At 45.3% G+C, this 23,443-nt stretch overlaps 1 long non-coding RNA gene across 1 annotated transcript; it reads left to right on the top strand.

The window, feature by feature from the left end:
• Nucleotides 1–196: 196 nt before the first annotated feature.
• LOC146352683 (uncharacterized) lies at nt 197–12,370 on the top strand. The gene is made up of 3 exons (XR_014787815.1): nt 197–394; nt 9,474–9,626; nt 11,967–12,370. It is a non-coding gene; the product is annotated as an uncharacterized LOC146352683 (long non-coding RNA).
• Nucleotides 12,371–23,443: the final 11,073 nt, after the last annotated feature.

The raw sequence follows: 23,443 nt of genomic DNA, 5'->3' as shown, positions 1-23,443 counted from the left end.
GCATCTGAAAGACCGTTTATTCCGGCAGAAGCTTTCCTGCGCCCTGAATCGGATGGAAGTGGCTAGTGCCCTCCACGAACGCTTATGCCAGAATAAACGTGTTCGTCTTGCAGGTGCCACCAGACTCTTCGTTTTTGCCGCGCCGGGCTGATTTAACATGGCGACCCCTCTTGAAACAGTTAGGCGTGTGCCGCACAAAGGGGGATGTACTTACATCTAAAGGGGAGGGGCCCTTAGCGTGTGCGAGACATCAGAGTCAGGCTACAGCCCGAAATTAGGCAGCTCGGGTTGAGCGCGGTGCGATTACTTCGGCGTGCGGTACGCGTGCGGAGGTTTCAGCCGCGCTGCTGCGGCCCTCTGCGCACAACCCAGGGAAAAGCCCTCTCACTTCCGAGTAAGTATTACCACAGGATCGGGCTGCCCTAGGGGAGGAGCACTCCCGCCCCGCCACGGGCGCATGAGAGATGCAAGACGACGCCAAGCGGGTCGCAAGGCCGCGCGACCAGCCGGGTGCTCCGCCTGAGGGACGGCGTCAGGGTGGAAGCCGCCCGTTTGCCAGGAGGCAGGTGCGCTTCTGCGGCTCCCCCCGCCCGTCGCCTCCGCTTGCAGGTGCTTAGCAGGCCCCGCGGGGCGGCGCTTGGAGGGGCGTCCCAGTGTGCCAAAGACGGGGAGGAGGCGCGCCCCGAGCACGGCAGGGGGCGAAGCGGGCCGCCCCCTTCCAGCCGCCGCGCCCGCCTCGGCCCCGACTCCCTCAGCTCCCTCGTTGGCGCCAAATCCCCGGGCGGCACTTTGCAGAACAGGGCCGCGTTCGTCGCGGGAGCCGGGCGAGGCGGCCTCGCTGCGCGCGCAGCGGTGGCGCGCTCGGGCCTCGGCGTCGTCCGGGCGCGCCGGCGAGGCCCGCGGGCGCCTCTTTCTGGGACCCGAGCGGACGGTGCGCTCGCGTGTGCGCGTGCGTGCGCTCCGCAGCCAGTTCCCCTCAGTGGAGCGGGGTTTGGGGCTGTAGCCGAGGCGACGCGTGCAGACGCAGGCGGGGCGGAAGGAGGACAGGCGCCGGGAGGCTGCCCCGACGCCGTGGCGCAGCAGACCCGAGAAGAGGCATCCAGTCCAGCCTCGTGGCTTCCTCAGTGGCCAGCAAGATTATTGGGGGGGGGCACTTCCAGAGGGACACGCACAAGGGCTCTCTCCACATGTGTAGCAAACACGCGGGCGGGCAGCGGCAGGGCAGGCTGTAGCCCCGCACCTGCCACCCCACAGTTAAGCATGTAGGTGTTGACAGGCCTGCCCATGCCTTTGTTTAATTCCCTATTAAAGCCCGCTAAGCAAGTGGACATCCACGCCTCTTTTAGCAACAAATCCCATGTTGGAGCCCAGTGAGGGAATGGCCTGATTTAAAAGTAACACTGGTATAGTTAAAAATTGGTGACGCAGCTTACGTGTGCAGTGTTAACAAACCAGTGTTAACCCATGCCCTGGGTGTATGCCACGCTGCCGTACATTAATGCAGCATGCCAGCTCCTCCACTTTAAGCATGATGACAGCTGCATGGAACAACCTCATGGTTGCCGTTTTTTTAACACGCCTCGCACCACACATACGCTAGGCCTGTGTGCCCACCGGCGTCCATGTTAATTGTGTAGGATAGGACGTGAGTAGCGCGACAGCGGTATGCGTGTGATAAAGCATTGTGTTTGTGAAAGGCTATTTATTTATTTATTAAATTTCTTCATTGCTCATCTGGCCAGTCACCCAGCCACTCTGGGTGATGTACAAGGGAACAATTTAAAACAGTAAAATTATATATTAAAACTTTATTTAAAAGTACCCTAACCCACCCCAGATGCCTGCCTGAATAGTTTTCCGTGCGTCACGTGGCGGAAGTTCATTAAAGAGGGGGTGTGGTGGAGTTCCCTAGGGAGGGAGTTCCACAGAGTGGGGGCCATTGTGTGTGTCCCCGTTTGTGATACAAAGTGCACATTTCTGCACTGAATGCCACACATGAGAATCTTTGTGCACGTGTGAGGTACTGTTTTAACAAAAGTGTCTGAGAGAGAGACAAGAGTGTGAGAGCGAAAGAGACCCTTCTAAGAGGATATGCATAGACTCATGTATTTCTCTGTGTGGGGGAGTGTATGAATTGTAAAAGTGTTGTCTGAAAAAGTAGGTGGTTTTGTGAGGGGGGGGGTGAGAGAGAGAGAGAGAGAATGAAAGCATTTTTGCAGAATTCCACTTCTTTTCCACTGCCCGCAGAGCAACGGCTGCATGTTCCTAGAAGACTTGGAGGGAGAGAGACAAGAGCATAGCATGATATGGTTGTGCCATCTGCCTGTGTGAGGGAGGTGCATGGGAATTCTTTTCAGCCAGCCACACTCACCTCCCTGTCCTCCTTTCACTGAACTTGGTGCCTGCCTGACCTTGGCCTTGCATTGGAGGACTAACCAGTTGCCTGTTGGGTTAAATAGGAATCCTCCCCCCCCCCCCGGTTATGGGGTCTGTTTCCCCACCACCTATTTGATACTGCAGGCAGGAATGTGGCATAACTGGGTTAGAGCATGGATGGTGGTTGGTTATTGAGAAATGTAGGAAGTTGCCTTATGCCAAGTCAGACTATTTGTCTATCTGGCCCAGTATTGTCTATTCTGACAGCAGCCTTCCCTGACCTGGTGCCCTCCAGATGTGTTAGACTGCATCTCCTATAATTCCGAGCCAGCATGTGGGTTGCTTTCTCAGCAGAACCCATCCCACCAATGTAGATGTGATACAGGCCTGAGTACCTCTTGTTTGCACTGGTGCATCCCTTACTTCTGGCTTAGCAATACAACATGATATTGGGCTGGAGAGAAAACTGAACTCTGGAGAAACCCTTATTGGCCATGATCCCTCATACAAAAGCTGAGGGATGGTACTGGGCCATAAATGTGAGGAAAGTAGGACAAAAAGTAAAAGGATAATTTAGCTGCAGTGGACATACGAGGAGACGCATGTGCCTGCTTTCTCTCCCCATACCCAGGCTCTGTCTGAAACTTGCTGTCTGAATTACCCCCCCCACACACACACACACAATTTATCCCAAGGCAAGTAGGTAAGAAATCAAGCAGTAGAAAGCTGAAGGTGTGGTTACAATTTTTATCTTAAGGTGAGTAGTCTTATTCCAGAATATCATAGCTCCATAGAATATTATTATTATTGCTAAATTCATACTCTTTTTCCTCTTTTTTATTTGATCTGGGAACCCATGATATGATAAGTAAAGAGTGTCTGAAAAAGAAATATTGAATGTGTTTGTGGGGCCGATGCATACAGTTTTTTTTTTTTTAAAGAAGAGTTGTTTATATGATGACGCCTCCAGGAACCCCTTTTAAAAACAACAAAAAATGCAGTGATTGGTCTTTTGAAGTATCTTGCCAACACAAAGGAGATATGTATCCCAACTGCTCAAAACACAAACAGTGAATTGGGATGCACCACAAATTAGTGCAATTAAAAACTCTTTGTTGGAATCTTTATACTGAAATTATTTTCTAGAAAAACACAGATTAAAATGATCAATGCAACCAAAATATGAAATAATATAAAATGACCAAATGCTTTTCGACACAGGTCTCCCTTCCTCAGTGGTCAAACTACAAAAAAAATTATACACACAAATACTTAACACAAATAAATAAACAAGTGAATATAAATAAAAATGTTGGTTAGGAAAATAAGGTTACCAAATGGAATGACTATTTTTATTCAGCAAGAATTTACCCGTTGACTTATAACTGAAGTTCTTATGAGAACCAAACTACTAAAGGAATAATAAAGCTAAAAAATGCCCTCCTACAATGGACCTCTCAAATCTTCAAGGCTGGGAGTGTTCCTAAAAAAAAATACCAGCATATAATTAAAGGATTGCAAGTCCCCAAATCATAGTTTTAGGGAAAACATAAATAATGTTATAAAAATAAAGTAATAAATATAAATAAAGTAATAAAAATACTTACATGAATTTTCAGTGGTAAAAATAATATAAATGATGTTTTTAATTTCTGCTTCCAATGGCAGTGTTTACTGACCATGGAAACCTCATTCCCCTTTGTATATCTCCAGAATAGCACGAGATGTTTGAAATAATGGGTGCTGACTCAGGCTTTGTAAAGTCCGTATTCCTATTTAAAGGGCCCAACTAACAGTCTCTGAAAAAAGATCTCACAGGTAAAGATCTCTGACATGTTTTTGACAGGTGTAGAAATTGTCACTCACCACCCTGGTCCACGCAAGAGCCCTAATTAGAATCTCCGCATGTACAGAAAGTGTGATTGCAGAATCAGTGGGATTGCAGAAGCTATTAGTTCTGACAGCTGCTACAGCCACTGTGGGAGCCTCTGCCCTAGGGGTGTACGGAACTCACCTCCGAGTCCGCCAGGGGGTCCGCGGGGGGGAGGCGATCCATTCCTCCCCCCTGGAATCCTCCCTGGCTGGTTCTGTTCTGCGGCAAGTCCTCAGAGCCGCCGGCTGGGTCCGTCCGCTGCCGGACTGCTGGTCTTCAGACATAAGTGGTATCCAGCGCAGCGGACGCCATATGCATCTGAAGACAGGCAGCAGCGGATGGGACAGGCGGCAGCGACTGGCAGTGGCCAGCCGGCAGCAGATAGGATCCGGCCCCATGCGGATTCCCCCGGGTGGCAAAGGTGAGTTTTTCGTTCCGCCATGGGCTCCGGGGGGCCGGATTCTAATTGGGGTCCGTGGCGGAATTCTCCGCCATCCCTACGCTGTCCAGCCCTCTCTCAGTGCTCACTGGTCTGGCCAGGTCCTACTGGGATGGCCTTAGTAAGTAATGCATTGCAGTCTGGAAATCTTGGCTGTCATGCCAATAACCTGGCTCTAAATTTATGGGCGAATTCTTGGCATTTTTTGCCTCCAACACTAAATAACCTTGAATTCATCAACACAGAATTGATGAACACAACACAAAGGCCATGAACAACAGAGCAGTGGGTGTACTAGCAGAGCTTCTCGCAGCTTTGTTATCACATTTCTCTTGTGCCTGTTGGAACAAAGTCACATGTGTCTTGCTTCCCGTCCCCAGTGGTGCGGCTAGCTAAGTCTAAACCCTGGACTTAATTGTTTTACAGTATGTGTGTTTATGCTTTAGATGGTCATTTGTATTAGCGTTAATATTTCCACAGCTGGTTATACATTCCTGACATGGTAGAGCAACCTGCCCGCCTGCCGTCCCCCCAAAAAAAACTGTTTGCCGTCCCCGATTAAAAACAACAACACTCTGAGCCTGTGCAGTTCCACATTTTAAACTCAGATCAGAGCACCATCATAACTACAGGAATGACATGGAATTTGCTTTTGCTGCCCTGATTCCCAAGCAAACACATTTCCTTGGGAATAAGCACCATTTCGTTGCAGAAAAAGGGAATTAAAAAAAGAGAGCCTCTGTAACCATGTACGTGCCCGGCCAGCCCTTAACTATAAAATGTTTTTTTAAACAAGAAGGAATAGAGAGGTTGCTGCAGAGACCAGCCTCAGCCTTGGTGGGCCCCAGCATGCCCACACTGGTGGAGCTGCTGACACTGAGCCTGTTTGCCACTGCCCCTGTCACCTGTCAGTCTGTCACACATGTGGTGGTCATCCCCCTGGGATCCTGTCCTAGCTGTACCACTGACCTTCCTCCAGTCCCCTCCCCCCTTATACACATATTATTTCCCCTCTTGCAAACGTGAAGGAAAGCACTAATGTGAGCTTCGAGATGTGTGTGTGTGTGTTTCACAGAACTGCTATTTTGTTGCCCGCCTTTGCGTTTTCTGGAAAATGATATATTACAGGCTACTGTGGTGAGACTTGATACCCTTTCAGCAAGTCTTGTAAAATAAATAATAACCGGAGGGACTTCTCTCAAAATGGCTGTTTTTTATTTGTATTTTTCCTAGACAGCAAATGCCACGTTTTTGTGGGTGGACTTCCATGGGCTGACAGCTACTGTTTCAGCCCTCCGTATTCCCCCCCCCCTTCCCATCTGAGGGATGACAGGAGTTCAGTTTGCAGAGATGCTGTCTTCAACGCACATATGACTTAATTGTGTGCAAAAGCTGTTCTGAACCCCTTGAACAACATAATTGTGTTCTCCAATGAAGAATTCAGCTGGTAGCTTGCTGGTATTTTAAGGGTAATGACAGACATGCATCCTACGTCTGGTGGGACTGGTTTGGTTTTGAACACACGTTCTCTGCCTTGAAATTCAGCAAAGGTGTGTTCAAATCACTTTCACCACACTTCAGAATGTCTGCCAGTCTTCAACCTTATTTTGTTTACCACAGAGTTGCTATGATGCATGATGTAAAAACTATTGTCAAAAAGTAATTTGGATGCACATAATCAGAATGAACATGAGAACTTATTTCTAATAAGTTACATGAGGCAGAGAAATAGGTTTCCTTTGAGAGTGGGTCAGATTGGACAATACATACTTGGATTGCTCCTCAGTGTGTGATGGGTAGGAATAATGTGCCTTCCCTTCCCACCCATCCAGCATACCTGTCCCACTTCCGACACAACCAGTGTAGAATGTTCTAATAGGGTGTACTTGCAGAAAATCCAACATGTGCGAGCTAGATTATGCAATCCATTCCAATAATTTATCAGGGACAGCAGTCGAGGCCTATGCACATTAGGTTGATTTTTACTGTGGTGTTGTTAATCCAAGACTAGTTCTAACAGGTTTAAGTTACAGCAGGGAAGATTTCAATTGAATGTTAAGAGAAACGTCTTGACAGTAAGAGCAGTTTGACAATGGAACCAATTATCTAGAGTGCTGGTGGGCTCTCTCACACTGAAGATCTTCCAGAAGAGACTGTACAGGTGCTGTTCTGGATTTCCTGCATGAGCAGGGGGTTGGACTAGATAGCCCAGAAGACCCCCTCCAACTCCATAATTCAAGCCACCTTATGAGGGCTTGGCTCTAAAAAGGTGGGATAAATATATCTTAATAAATACATAAATGTTACATGTCTATGACCTATTGAAAAGTTACACACATGCATGGTTGTCTGGTGGCATCGAAGGCAGAACAGCCATGTGGATATGGAGAGAAGATACCGCTCACTTCCCATCATGCATAGGTATGACACCAGGTATGTATCGTCCGATCTGGCCCAATGACAACCTGAGAATTGGGTGGCCACGTATGCATTGCCAAAAAAGAGGTAAAAAAGTGACGCATATTTGCTCATTTTTATGTATAAATGTACATCTAAAAATAATTACTATAATCTAAATAAAAATGTAATAAGCTTACCATAGCGGGGAGGACTGCGACTGGGTGACCTGTGTGCCTGCTCAGTGTGCTGTCCAGGTGCTAACTGGATGGGCAATTTCAAGGTCCCGGTTCTTCCTTCTGATGGTTCTTTATCTTTAAACCAGTCCTGGACTGGACAGCCCTTCAATTAGTGGACACCTTCAAATAGAGAACTGTCCTCTGTAAAGTAGGACACAGGGCCACCCTACCTGAGAAACAGTCAATGCATCTTCCTTGACTCTAAAGCTGGGATCTCAAGCATTGTAAAACCAGTTCTGTGAGCTCAAGGGGCTTTGGACTTGTTTTTTCTTGAACAATGTAGCAAACATTTGGGTGGCTGGGTAGTGGAAGTTTCAAAAGCTGTGTGTGATATGGCATAGGGGTCGGCTTTTCAAAGAAAGTTTTAAAAAATTAGCTGGGCTAGCCAAAGCCCTTTATGTGGTTCTAGGCAGCTTTCTGGATCGTACCCTCCACCATTATCCTTTAGGCAACAATTCTGAAAGTACATTTCACTGAGCACAGAGAGAGGAAACCCTTTGTTAATATATTTATAATATGGTAAGGAATCGCCAGAAAATAATCAAGGTGATTTATCTTGAAAAGATCAACTGTTCTGGGCCCTTCAATTTTTCAATTTATTTTGTAGCATGAACCAGGAACGGGAATTGATTTGCTATCATAAATTGCTCTATTTCCTCTTTACTCCCATCTTAGGTTTAATTTTTACATTTTAATAGAGTTTCCATCTTGGTGGCAGCCTGGGGGATACTTCACGCATTATGATTTTCCTACCTTGTTAACTAATTTGTGTTGCAAAATAACCATGAATGTGGCCTGATATGTGACGCTCATCTGGAACATTCACGTTACAAGTGTTGATTCCTTGAACAGCAGCATGGCCATTTTAGTAAGCTACGTCAGCACTTGAGTTCTCTGACTGTGGGCTCTTTCCCATGCAAGTTACAGTTTTCATCCAAGGTCATTCTCGTGATGATAATTATGAAGTCAAAAAGATTTACAATAGCTCCATGCACCTGTGAATAAAATGAAAATTTGAGAAGTGGTCTTGCTAAAGGCCCTGTTTCCTTTGCCTCCAGAGTTTTGAATCCTGCTTTGAGTTGGGTCAAATTTCCCTTTCTTTTCTCTTGGAATATTTCATTATTAACGTTTTCTTTAGCACTTCTTGATATATAAAATGCTTGAGAAATTTGTCGGTGCATTTATCCTCATGATAAACCAATGAGTTAGGTGAGGCTGAAAGACAGGTGGGAATGCAAGGCCTTCAATAACAAAAATGGATTCCTGAGACCTGATCTTTGCCTCTGCCATGCAGAGCAAGAGCAGGGCTACATTTAAAGGGGAGACATGGTGAGTGGGAAGAGGTGTGCTTTACCTCACCCACTCCTTTTCCCATATAACCCTCCATCCTGCCGCTTTTCCCCAATGACTGGGAATTTATTTCTTTATTTAGGGTGTTTTTACCCCACTCTTCAGCCAAAAAAGGCCCCCAGAGTGGCTTACAAAGAGAATATTAAGACAGTCCCTGCCCTCGGTTCACTAGCCAATGGATGAAGTGGCCCTCGGTTCTCTAGCCAATGGATGAAGCCAGAGTCTGCAGTCTCAAGGAACCAGTCTCCAAACCAGGCTGAGCAAGACAGAAATGGCTAGGGAGGAGGGAACATTTGCTAATGAGAAGTGGCCATCAGGAGTAGGGATGTCAGAGAATTCCGCAACGGATCTCGGTGAGGCCCCCCGAAATCCATCACGGAACGGCCTGCCACCCCCCCGCCCCCCGCGGATCCCCCCCGGGACGAGACTTACCTGGGGTGGATGTTCCGGACGGCGGTGGCTGCGGCGACGGCGGCGGCTGGTCTTCCGACCGGCTGCCACCGCCGCCATTTGCAGTCTGGTCTTTTTCTCCCCCCCCCCCATAGATGTGATAGGCTACGTAAAGACTTGCGTAGCCTATCACGTCTGGGTTTTTACAAAAAAAACGCGTTGCATTCCTTATTTTTCGCCGTCTTAGTCTACGTCAATATTTACGTAGACTTAAGACGAAGAAAAGAAGGGGATGCAAATAGCGCCCACGTAAATATTGACGTAGACTAAGACGGCGAAAAATAAGGAACACAAATGGCGGCGGCCATAGCCACCACCATTTGCGTACGCTTTTTTTTTTTTTACTCAGAGCCCTTGGCGGCTGGAAATCCGGCTGCGGACGGCCCTGGCCTGGGCCTGGCTGGCTGCTCCACGGAGCCGCCTTGGAGCACAGCTGGCCGTCGAGGATTCCGGGGGGAAGGACAGAATGCCTCCCCCCCCCATGAACAGAATCCGCAAAAAGGTAAGTGACTTTCGTACATCCCTAATCAGGAGGATGGCAAAACCTTACCTTCCATTTTCCATAATTTCTTCTACTGCTTAGGACCACAACTGTCAGCAGCAGTGGGTGCAGGCATAACTCAGCCCTCTGTCTTCCATCACTCTTGCTGAAACTGAAAGACCTTTAACTCACAGTAGCCAAACGCAGATTTCCGTCAAGAAACGTCTTCCATCTGATAGGATTCTTATTTATTTAAAATACATTTAGGCCGCTTTTTAGGCTACCAAACCTTAAGGTGGCTCACAAGATGAAAACAGTACACGATTCTACAATTCTTATGATGTACTGAATTGTTTTGGAAGAAGGGCTGTGTGTGGGCATGTTTGTATGTATGTATATCAATATCTAGATATAAAACGACTGGGTCTATATACTGCACCATACTATATATTGCAGCACACTAGTTCACAGTTACAGAGAAGCCTTTTTTTCCTCACTGAAGAAGAGTTATATGTTTTTAGGAAATTTGCTCATAAAAGTCTTGAATTTCTTCTTTGGGTAAGTAAAAACAAATTAATCAACTCACCATAAGGAGCAAAGCAGTTTTATTAAAATTAATGGGAAATTTGCCATGAACGACAATGGAATATGGATTTCATCCATGATCTACAAGGACTCCTTGTTTTTACTTCTTAAAACGTGGTTCTCTTCTAAAGTGTGCCAGTGATTGGCTAGAAAAGCCAAAGCCAAATTTAACCGGCTAAGGGAGCAATCCTATGGCTGCTTGTCAATGGCTAGATGGCCACAGGTTATGTAGTTTTCCAGGAACTGACCTTGGAGCCTGCGCTCCGAGGTCGGTTCCCAGAGAACTGACCTTCCCCCCTTTCGCGCTGCCTGTGAGGCAGCGGGAACAGCTCCGCACTCCTCTCCGAGTGTGGTGCGGCCCAAACAGGGCATTCCAGGGTGGGGAAGGTGGAAATGCCCATACGACACATCCTATGTGTCTTCCAGAAGCTTCCTTCCCCACTCCGCCTTCCCACGGCTAGGCAGCCGAAATCAGGTGTCTAGCTGCAAATGCCTGGCAGGAGAAGCGCGGAGGGAACGATCCCCTCTGTGCTTCTCCTGCCCTGCATTGGAGAGGCGGTTGCCTTTGAGTTCGGAGGTGGCTGTCTATCCCCACAGGACCGCACCCTTAAAGTCATAGAAAGAAACATCGGATTAGTGTGCAGCACATGTAGACAATGGTGTCTGCAGACAATAAGGAGGGCAATTAGAAGCAGTATTTAGCACAGTAGTTTTAATTTTTCATATTTGTGGTTAAAGGCATAAAGAAAAATAAGGATTCAATCATAAGATAGCAGCTGAGTCAAAGCTATACTTGCTGCATGAGTTCCTGTTAAGATGCGACACTACAAAGTATTTTAAAAATAGATCTCATTTTGCTCATGGCTGTGCAGAGAGGCAGCTCCTGAGGAGGCAGTAGGGTTCATGGGTCTCCTCTTCCAGAACTGATGTACTAACAACATCAGATGTGCCATGTGAATGTTTATGTATGTGGCCAGTAGTGTCAACAACAATAACAAGGATAAGACTAATGGCAACTGAGGCTGCAGTCCTATACATATTTATTTGGGAGTAAGACCCATGGAAAACAGTGGGACTTACCTTTGAGTAGACATGCATAGGATTGCATGATTAAAGAGCTAAACCATTTATTGTGGCATAAACTTTCAGGGACCAACATTTTGGCCACAGCAATAAATTAGTCTTAAGCCCTTTGTTGTTTTTTTGCTGGGACAGACTCACACGTTGGCTATGCTTCCGGAATTCGTGCAAATTGGGAATTTCAGTCGATCCATTAATCATTTTCTTGGATTTCAAACGGAAAAATGAAATTGAGGGGTGGCTGGGAAATTTGAGGATGTGATTAATACAACCCCCTGTTGTTGGTAGGTGTCAAGACATTGCCTTGCATGTTCACTCTTTGTCTGATATTGTCTGTAGTCTTTAAGTTTATCATATAATCATACCCCCAAAGTCACTGATCTAGTAAATGTGCCCAGTACAGGATTTAGCAAAGATTTTACTCAAGTCAGCTAGACATGTTGACTAGACATGATGGTGGCACAAGCCAATGTAGGTTGTGCCAAATCCTAAAATGTGCGGTGGGAGAACTTGACCCATGCCTCCACCTGTGCTCTCTCCTCCTCAAACCACTTCCCCACCACCACTTATCACCTGGCAAGTTTTATTGCCGGACTAGTCACAGAACACTAACAGGAGAAAAACGGTTGGGGAGAAGCAGGTGGAAGGGTGGGGAACATGTGTGATTTAAATCTCCCCATTTTTTTTTACCACCAGGTGGCTTTGTACAATTATTTAATGAAGGAGATACACATGGAAAGCCTTGGGAAGAGTCTGCTACGCTGGAATATAAGCCATAACAAGTTCAGCAAAGCATTCGGGTTCGTTGATTGTCTCCTATTGGAATCTGCTTAACTATAATTCATGGTGGTGTTTTTTTCTGTTTCTGAGCGTGGAAAGAATAGGTTTCTCCTCCAGGTATTTGAGGGCAATGAATATTGGCCTAACCAGCAAAATAAAATAGCTGCTCGGTAATACCAACAAAAGGTCACTTTTGATCTGGCAAAAGTGAAACAGCGTCAAAGCTATTTTGACTTAGCCACCTTGGAATGTATCTTACTGAAATGTTTCAAATAAGCAAACTAGTAAATAAATAAATAAATAATGTGGTCTCTGAATTCACATTAGAAGGGTTAAGAGAGGGCTTTGGGGGGCGGGGATAGGCGGTGGAATCAGGGTCCCAGGAAGATGATAATGTGGCCATCCTAAAACCATGGCCATATTATATCTGGGCAGCATTGTTTCTCCAGAATGAATGAGGAGCACAAGGTAATAATGAACTCATTCGTTGAGAGCTGATCCTTATGTAGCCAAAATCGTGCCGTCCAAGTACAACAGGAAGGTATGGGGTATTGGCAGAATTGGGGAAATCCCAAGTTTTGCAGAAGTGCAAAAAACCTTTAGGAAAAAAATCTCTAAAAGGTTGGGGGGATTCAAAACAGCCCAATGAGGATTGAGCATGTTCAGTGGCCAGAGAACACTGAGTGTCTGGGGACGGGGGGATGAAAAATGGGGGTGAAGAGGGAGTGGAATGGAATATCTTGGAAAAGGGCATGGCTGGCTCACTGGAACCCTGAAAAGGAGCACTCCACATGGCAATTTTTTGTTGCAGGTTCCATGTACCCCTCCAATAAGCCTGGGGATGTTAAACTTCCTATCCTCAAGGAGCTGTTTCCGCATCTGTTTGCCCATCCAGAAGCCCCTGTGGAATCGTTGCAGTGAATTCTGGGATGGGTTCTAATTCTAGGTCATACTCTCAGTTTGTGCATAGCCAATTGGGCTTATTGATCACCATCTAGAATAATCCCGACACTCCTGCTATGGCTGTACATTGAAGGTGATGTTTGGTAATGCGGACAGCATTACCATGGGGCTTCTGTCCATCATTACTGATCTCATCAGTAAATGACTGCAGTAGGAGTCCAGTTTGAAAAACACAGTAAGAGTGGAGCACCGGATGAAGCAGATGTCCTGATGCAACTTTATGCTGAGCATTTTAAAAGATGAAAACAAATGCAGTGTCCCATCACCACTTTAAAGTAAGCACATTCACCTGCAGTGAATACATGGCCTATTTTCCACCAGCAGATACCAAATCATCTCTTTAACAAAACCGCTTAAACTAAATCTAGATTGCTATCATAGACAATACAGAAGATTGGGGAAAGACTATTTTTGTTCTGCAACTTTAGAACAGGCTAAAATATTTATGGCTTTAATGGATTCACTCTTCGGCTGGTGTAAAAGGCACGGTGAAGGTTGAAGTCCCTAGTGCTGTCCTCATTAATAACAGTTGGCAATATGGCTTACTATGAACATATTGCATAGTCATTAATATTCGACTGTAACATTAGACTGACATATCTATCAAAATACAAGAAATACAAAGCTGCCTGAAAATGTCAGGAAGACAGGCAAGCAAACAATCATTTTGGGAATGGATCTGAAACATTGAATCAGAAGAGCAGGAAGTGTTTGAGGAATCTGGAAAAGTTTTAAGATTCTCAGGAAAAAATCCATGGACCCTAAAATACTGAAGATTACTGAAAGAAGTTTAAAGATGAAGTGTAACAATATGAAAACAATCCCAGACATGCTCTTAAAGGTCCAAGGTTCCATTTTGGTGCATCACATCAAAAAAGAAGAACCCACAGTAGAAATATGCAGATGAAGGGGCAGGGCAATGGCAAAACCTCACCTACATACTGGAAGCAGGGGCAGGTTCTGTTCTGCCCCAGAAATGTTGCTAAGTGCATCCCTTTGCTTTCTCCAATGAATGGCTGCTGTGGGTGTGGGCTGGGGTGGTGGTGGTGGAGAAAGTGATGCAAATGGGATCAAACTTGCGTTGGAGGCAAGATCTACATAGCTCCACTAACTGGGAATCTATACTTGAGGGTCAGTGTGCCAAGCAGGGCCTCCCCTTCCCACAAATTCATGTAAACAGGCATTTTACTAGTTAATTTAATAATCATGGCTGGGATTGAAGTCATCAAATACAAATCTATAGATGGCATTTCCACTGAAGATTAGGTTCCTTGCTTGTGATCAAATTAATTCATCTAGTAAGGTTTAAGAGGAAAGGAAGGGACCGATTAGCTGTCATGTTATGCTGGGAGGTGGAGCTCATTTCCCATATGCTGAAATAGATTGTGTGATCCAAGTGTCCTTGTGAATGTTGTAGCAGTATGTTGAAAATCTTTGTTCTGATGGACTTGATTTATTTTAACTCAATTCAAAATTATACATACAGAGGTGGTGATAGACAGCACCATTTTAAAAGCGCTTAATGATCATGCTGAGGGCAGTGAGAGGTACTTAAGAAGAGCCATAAGAACAGAAGAGCCATACTGGATCAGACTAAAGGCCTATCTAGTCTGTACGAACAGTGGTCAGCCAGATGTCCATGGGAAACCCACAAGCAGGACATGAGTGCAACAGCACCCTCCTGCTCGTGTTCCCCAGCAACGAGCCATTCAGAAATTGCTGATTGAGTGGCCATGTTGATGCAAGAACTTTCAGCTTAGGGACCTAAGAAAAAATGGCCTTGCTGGATCAGATCAAGGGTCCATCTAGTCTAGAAGCATGTTTTTAACGGCAGCACTCAGATATCCCCTCGATGTTCACAACATAAAGCAGGATATGACGGTAATAGCCAATTAGTCAACCTCTGTTGAAGTTAGAGATTGGGTGAGCTCATTGACACTTGCACACAAATGAACAGCACATGAGATGGTGAGGTGTTGAGTTACTCTGTGCTTTATAACCTTGAACTAATTAATAGGAGATATTTTCCTGTCTTACAAGGTAAGCAGCACTGTATTAGATTTACACCATGAAGCCAGTAGCTGAAGAATTTTCAGGAGGTTAGTGTTAGTAATCCAGAAGAGCTATTGGCCAGTGCTAATCTTCTTATGAGACAAGTTCATTAAGAAAAAAAAATGTAATATTTTCATCACCACAATACAGTTGTTTCACAGAAGTTCTGAAAAGGCCTTGGATAAATATCTAGGGCGCTGCCCTCACAGGGGATTTGCTGCAAATTGGGAGCATTTCAAGGTTGTTTGCGGCTGATGACATTGTGGCCAATCTGTAGCCATCCTGGAAATTTCTGGTGGGAAAGCCGGGTTTTCTGCGACAGGGTTTACTCCATTTTATTTCTTTAATTCAGGTTCTCTGTGCTTCTGGTGCTGTGTGCCCCTATTCTCCACATCTACTTCAGCATAACAGCCCTGCCCAGGGGTGTGTCTTTCACTTGGCCCTGACCTCACTGAGCCTTTCCAGCCTCAGAATTGCCCTGCACTCCCATTTTGCCAGTAATTTGACTCCCTGATGATGCACCTCTGATGTCAGAATTACTTTGCTTCTCCATAGTTGTATTAAATTGCATTTCCAATATCATGTAAAGTTGCTTCTTCGATCTGGCAAGGAGAAAGTGCCCAGAGAAGGAGAAAGGGGGAGGGTTGGAAGCAATAACTCTGTGACAGTTTGCTGGACTGGGGTGAACTTGGGGGGGATGCTCTGTGGGAGAGCGTTCAGATGCTGCACTCGAGAATAAGGGATTTTGGCTTCTTCAGGCAAAAGTGCACACATTGGGGAAACTGGGGAGAGCAATAACTCCACAGCAGTCTGCTGGAATGGGGCAAAATTGTCGGGGGGGGGGATGCTCTCATAGAGAGCCTTCAGAAGCTGCATGTGAGAATAAGGGATTTTGGCTTCTTCAGGCAAAAGCAGGGGAGCCTGGACAGGGGCAGGAAACAAGCCTCATTGGTTGAGCAGCCCCTGCCAGGCTGATGATGTTCCATTCTACTCCCCCCACCAAACCCGGAACTATGTTCCTTTGAAGTGCTGTATGAAAACTGGATTTTAAAGATATGTAACACTCAGCTTTTCTTGCTTCGTGTGTCCCTGACGGACCAAAGCCGATCCTGTGAAAATCCGGATAATACTCCAACATACTTCTCATTCTGTTGTTGTGAAGATCCCCCCTAGATGTCAGCTGTCTGTAAATGCTGAAATTTACAGATGCTGGAATGTTTACTTGGATGATCAGTGCTATAAATAGTGTGGAATATGTATTTGGAAAGTATCTTAGGAAAATTCAGTTGTGTTGTAGACAAAAATGGCTGTGTATGTTATTCCACTGGGAAGTTAAAAGCCGACTTTTTATTTCAATGGGTTTTTAATTTATTTTCCCTTGCTGTAAATATGTAATCATTTTATTATTGTAGTTAGCCAAAAATATACATCAATTCTAGACAGTCATCATGATTCAGCAGGTTGTTGTGGATATAGGTCTCTGATGAACAAAGAATGATCCTTTGCCGCACACTTTTCAATATAGGGGCCACCAACTCTGAGTACACTTGGAATAGTATCCAGAATTAGTCCTACTTAGTGTAGACCCATTGAGATGAATATGACTTTAGTTAGTCATGACTACCTTAAGTCCCATTCATTTCAATGTGTCTACTCTTAAGTAGGATTGATATGGGATACTACCCATAATCTACACTGATGGTAATGGGGAATCCAGCATATACTGAAGTTCTCTTTGGGGCGTTGGCAGGATTGTTCTCTTCTGACAGATATGAATTTCAGATTCTGATAAGATGGAAATTATTCCCTAATCTTTCTTTAAAACATTTTTAAACACAAAATAATGCTGCCTTTTTTGTGGACATGGCCTGTATTTAGGGATGGGAGAACCAACAATTTTTGAGCTCATCTACATTTACTGAAAATCACATCAAACTTATTTCATCCTGCTCCCATTGTCAAACTGTTTTTTGGCTTGTCCAAATGGTAAAAGATTGCATAGTTTTCGAAAGTGTGTGCTTTCCCTCTATTGACTAAAGTATGAAAACGTGTATTTTTGAATAATGTGCATTTCGAAGTGTACATTAAAAATACACATTTTCCTAACAAGATAACCAATTTGGGAATTTGAAAACATTTCTCAAACAACAACAACATCCCAGTTCAGGATTGCGAATGGGGCATGTTTGCATGTTTTGAGAACTGAAATCAAATTCTCACATCCCTACTTCACTCACAGTCTTCCCTAGTCTGGCTAGCAAGGGAGAGTCCCTAGGAAACCTTAGGTCATGAGGGGTCTCATTATTTCCTTGAATGTAGCCTATGACTGGGTTCGCACATCACGCTAACCCACACTCAGTGGTTGAGTGTGGGTTGTTTGTTGAACTGTGGGTTAACATGTTGTCTGAAACCAGGACATTTTCCGCAGGGTGACTTGTTAACCATGCAGTGTGGCTTATTTTTCTCGAACAAGCCACCTTGAGAACCCATGTTTTGTTGTTGGGTTGTTCAGGGTCATTAACAAGCCACATTGCATGGTTAACAAGCGACCCTGGGTTCAGACAACACGTCAACACTGAATGTGGGTTAGTGTGTAGTGTGAGCAGCCCCTATGTATTTATGTCAGCTTTAATTTATGGAAAGAGTGTTCCACAGTGGCACAGGACTTGAAAGGCAGTGATGAATTAGGTACCCTTTAGATGCTTGCTACAGCAGCAATTCGGGAGGTGCTTTTTCTTGGCTTTGTCCCATGGCACTGCTGTAACGGTAAAAGGCTGGCACAGTGGCACTACATGGATGGCACCAGTCATCTGGATATTTCCCACTTGATCATCACCCTTTATCTCAGCTGGGTGGCAGTTACATTGGAGCGATCTGCCTGATTGGCCCTGTTCAGATGACAGCAGCACCATGGGATGGAGCCATGGAAAAAACACCGCTTGGCATGTTTGGTTATAAAACCTACTGGATCGTGTGCCTGGTGCTGCTGACAGTTGAACGACATATGTAACACAAACAGTGGCCCCTGTATCACAGTGATTCAATTCATGTAAAAAAGTTTCCCCCCTGTCTTAGTGTATTCACCTTTGCTTATATGAAAACATTAAGGAGTATATTCCAGTTATACTTTATTTTTAAACTTTTTTCAGACAATCAGATATTAAATCTTTCTTCTTTTGTCCAGTGTAATGTGTGTGTGTGGGGGGGGGAGTGGCATCAGCTAACAATATAAACCACTTTCCCATCAACCTAAATATATCTCTGTTCTCTTATTGTGTCCCTTGAATTTACATTTTGAAATATTACGTCCCAATCTTAACTTTTTTTGATGTACAAATCTTGAATCGGTATGATGTACTTTATCAATGATTATATTATAAGAATCTGTCCCCACAACTGATACTGTAAAGTCTTCTAAGAACTCATCTTTTTCTATGATGTGTCTTGTCTTAATTCCATCTCTCCTAGTATAATCTTAACTGTTCCAATTGGTCTTCTGAAGACCCAATTTGTTTTTCATTTATTTCAGGTGTGGCTCCTGCAATAGCTGTATTAGTCTTTATTTGTTATACTTCATTTTGTATCCTGTTTTTTCTTCACCTAATAACTGTAACTTCTGTGTTGGTTAATTATCATGTAGAGTTTTCTAGTTCCTCAAATTTCTTTTCTACTTTGCCAAGCCTCCTATCAATGTCACCGTTTAACCTAATCAATCTTATTGTTAATCTTATATCGAAGGCTTGAAAGCTTTCATCCCACAGTTTAAAATTATCATCAAATCATTTCATCAATACATCTTTCAAATCATCTAATACAGGTTGAATTATCCATCTTAGATAACATCCCATCTATTTTCAAGTGTTTTCAAATTAAAGTGCCTTAAGTGCTATTCAACGGTCAAAATGCTATTTTAGATAACAACAAATCGATGTTCAGGAATTTTCAAGTTAAAATACCCTGATGCTATTTAACATTCAAGATACTAAAGTAATGTCAACAACAGTCATAGTACTATCTTAGATATAGCAGATCAATGCTGAAATCTTTACAGATCAAAGTTCCTTAGTTCTCTTTATCAAACAGAGCACTATCCTAAATAACAGCAGATTAATATAACTGAGAGTGGTAGTGTGGTGTTGATGGTGTGCCGCCATGCACATTTATTTTAAAAACCTCCATTAAAGTCATTAAATCCTTTCTGTTTATTCACTCAGCCCTTCTTCAAATGAAACTAGGTTACTGCTGCCTCCTTTCTGCTTTAGTTCTGAGGGGATGGAAGGCTGCCAGTCTGCACTGTAGAGCACTGGAACCCCTATACAGGTGTTCCTCAGAGGGGGTCAAACGATAGTCCTGACCACACCTTGCCCCTTTGTCTCACATCTTACCCCATGTCTGGTATCCTTCCTTCCTTCCTTTGGATAGACAAAGAGCCCTCATAACTGTGCTGTGTGTTTCTTCACTTCCGTTTCACATCCACTGACAGGAGTGCAGAAATACTCACCATGAGGACACCAGGACATGAGGTTAGGGCATGCCAGCTCCAGGTTTCACAAGGTCCTCAGTAAAGTGCTCTCCAGTCAGCCCCTTCCTATCTCAGTGGGGCCCCAGCCATTGGGTTACCTGGCGGCAGGGGCTGGCAGCTAGGAGCCACCATTTTAAATTCCCCATAATGTCCCCAATGTAGTATCGCTCTGAAGCACTGTGGGAAATTTAAAATAGTGCCTTGGAGAACTAGCCACCCAGTAAGGGGAGCTCAGGGCAGCTATCAGTGGGCCCTGTTGGGGTTCTGGGGCCTTGGGTGATGCCTAAGGGTGCTGACCGCTGACACCGAGTTTGAGCCCTGTTGTTTGTTTGTTTTTTTGTAAAGTGTAATTCTTTCTTCAGGAAGCCTTTTAAATTATGAGAGTGCAAAAGGCATGCCAACTGAAATATGTCTAAGGATTGGTCATTTTAGTGGGAGCCAGGAGTTCGGTGGGCGGAGCGGAAGCAAGCTGGTGGGTTTCCCCAAAACCTAGGGCCACCAGTCATCACTGATTCTGTGGGTCAGTACTTCTCATTTTTTATTTTGTAGGTTGACAGCAATAGAAAGCTAAGGAAAATTAGAAGATTCCAAGTTGTCTGTGCTCAGTGGGAGTGACAGGAAGGATATTTGCTTTCCTAAACAAGTCTCCCATGGGAAGATACTGAAGAAAGCTCTGGGAAAGAATGGCCCACTTGAGGCAACCACAGTATGTTTCTCTGGCATAAACATGGAAATGAGTATAGTCCCAAGGGTGGAGTTTATATTAAAAGTTCTCTTATGCAGGATCATACCCTGTGAGGAGCTTTTAATGAATACCAAGCGTCTGTGTCCTCAGAATTGACTGAGTGGCTGAGGCAGCTCTGTTGCAATTATCTCAGTTTTAAAACTAATTCCATTTCTTGTGTATGTCTTTGGATGTGGCTTCTACATTTCCCTGAACAAAAGGAAAATCATGATAACGGTCAATAGGAAGTTACCAGTGTGAGGCCCTGCCAAGCTGGTATTCAATCCTGATACTGGGGGGAGCATTTCCAAAAGTATCTGTACCCCTTTCAAGACACTCCTGAGATCACATTTGAAATGCCAACTGATAGGTAAAAATTTGTCATTCATTCATTTAGGCTGAAATGATATTCTTTCTTGGTTTCATTTATTTATAGATACCTTCCATTCTTTTTCCAAAGAAAACCTCAAGGAAAGCTTGGGTCAAAGAAGGCTAATGAAAAGAGCCTCGTTCTCTCTTTTGCAGAGTGGTTTGCTGCTAAATGACTCCCAAGAACAAAGGGGCCAGGTGACAGTTGAGGCAGGCAAGCTAACTCTCCCCTTCCTTCAGAGGCTGAAGTGATTAGATCAGAAATATTCTCCTTGGAGGAGCTGGCAGATAAAGGAACTGGTTTCAAGGTAGGATTGCATACATTTGTAAGGCACTGTAAGCAGACAAGAGGTTAATTTGAGTAAAGGTCTATCCTAGGAGAGCATCTGAGAAGGCAGCATTTTCATATCGGGGTGGCAGCTGAAATGACAGTTGAATGGACTCCAGCATCGTGGACTAGTAGCACCTTGAACTATCATCTTCAGAGGATTCCAACTCATCCTCAAAAGAGGCTGTGGAGTCAGTAGACTCGGCCACAGAAAGGCATCATGAGGCTTCTGTCTCCTCAGGACCAGGTTCTCCAGAGGAACTCCAGGGTCAGCTCCTCTTTATCCAGAGGAGGCTCCATTATTGTCCTCAGACTCTGAGGGCTTGGGACATAAAACTGCTATCGTGACACAACTGCTCCCATGTTGCCACAGGCTGGGGCTGCTAAAACCAACCAGGTCTTTTAAGGGTTAAAGCCTCAGTAAAGGTAGAGGCAGAGCTAACCAGCTTAAAGGCCAGTGACCTTTTTTTTAAATTATTATTTATTAGATTTATTAGCCGCCCATCTGGCCGGCTACCCAGCCACTCTAGGCGGTGTACAATACAAATAACACAAAATACTACATGATCAGCTAAACAAAACATTGCTCTACCCCCACCCCCCACCCCAAATGCCCTCCTGAACAGCCAGGTTTTCAAGGCCTGGCGGAAGGTCATCAAAGAGGGCATGGTGGAGGTCACTAGGGAGGGAATTCCACAAAGTGGGAGCCACCACAGAAAGGCCCTCTCCCTAGTCCTCACCAGCCTAGTTGTCCTGGCTGATGAGACAGACAGAAGGCCTTCCGAGGCTGATCTCGTTGATCGGCATCCCTGGTGTTGCTGGACGCACTCCTTAAGATAGACTGGGCCAGAACCTTATAGGGTTTTAAAGGTCAATACCAGCACTTAGAATTGGGCCCAGAAAACAATTGGTAACCAGTGCAACGCCTTCAGCAATGGAATGATGTGGTCTTGCTGATGGCTGCCTTTAATCAGGCAGGCTGCCACGTTCTGCACCAGTTGCAACTTCTGAACTGTCTTCAAGGGTAACCCCACATAGAGCGCATTACAGTAGTCTAGGGAAAAGGAGACCAGGACAAGAACTACTGATGGGAGCAGATGGTTAGGGAGGTAGTGGCACAGCCCCCATGTCAGATGGAGTTGGTATAGCACCGCCCAGCTCATGGCCGACACCTGAGCCTCCATGGACAGCTGGAAGTCTAAAATGACCCACAGGCTGCGGACCTGGTCCTTCAGGGGTAGCTACAGCCCATTCAATACCAGGTCAGCATCCCCCAAACTCCCCTTGTCTTTCATCAAAAGTACCTCAGTTTTGTTGGAGTTCAATTTCAGCTTATCCTTCCCATCCAGCCACTCACCGAATCCAGACACTTGGACAGGGCTTCTACAGCCACACTTTGTGAGGATTTAAATAAGAGGTAGAGTTGCATGTCATCCGCATATTGGTGACACTGCACCCCAAACCTCCTATTGATAGCCCCCAGTGGCTTCACATAGATGTTAAACAACATCGGGGAGAGAGAACCCTGTGGCACCACGCAAGTGAGCAGCCAAGGGTCTGAAGTCTCCTCCCCCAGAGCTACCCTCTGATACCTGCCAGAGAGGAACGAAAGGAACCATCGTAATACAGTGTCCCCTGTGCCCAACCCCTCCAGGTGGTCCAGGAGGATGCCATGGTCGACAGTATCAAAAGCTGCTGAGAGATCAAGGAGAACAAGGAAGGAGCATATGACGCTATCCAGAGCCCTCCTCATCCACCAAAGTGACCAAAGCCGTTTCTGTCCCATGCCCAGGCCTGAAGCCCGATTGAAATGGATCCAGATAATCGGCTTCTTCCAAGTGTGCCTGCAACTGCAACACTACCACCCGCTCCATCACCTTGCCCCCAAACTGTAGATTCAAGATTGGGAGAAAGTTGTTCAACTCTTGGGGATCCAAGGAGGGCTTTTTTAACAGTGGTCTTATCGCTGCCTCCTTGAGGGCTGATGGCATCACTCCCTCCTCGAAGGAGGCATTCACCACCACCTTGAACCCGTCCCTGAGTCTCTCCTGCAGCTCATAAAGAGCCGAGATGGGCAAGGATCAAGTAAGCGGGTGGTCAGCCTTAAAGATGAAAGCACCCTGTCCAGTTTCTCAGAAGGAAGAAGCTGGAACCGATCCCACATAAACTGGTCTTCCACTGGCCACCCCTCGCTCACTAACTGTATCCATAGCGCACGGAATAGCACTCCTGATCCGGTCGATTTTATCTGCAAAGTGCTTTGCAATCTCATCACAGGAGGCCTTAGAATGCTCCATTGGTTCCTGAACAGTTGGACTGACCAGGTTCCGGACCACTTGGAACAGCCTCCTGGAACAGCACACAATAAAGGCAGCATGAAAATCCTTTTTTGCTGCTCTTACCGCCACGTGGTAGGCTGAAGCTACAGCTCTAAT

Source organism: Heloderma suspectum, chromosome 2, assembly GCF_057233095.1.
Source record: "Heloderma suspectum isolate Gila_16-S chromosome 2, 16-S_ref, whole genome shotgun sequence".
Classification (NCBI taxonomy): domain Eukaryota; kingdom Metazoa; phylum Chordata; class Lepidosauria; order Squamata; family Helodermatidae; genus Heloderma; species Heloderma suspectum.
Note: the sequence above shows the minus strand (reverse complement) of the source record. Positions and strands in the feature narration are given on the sequence as shown.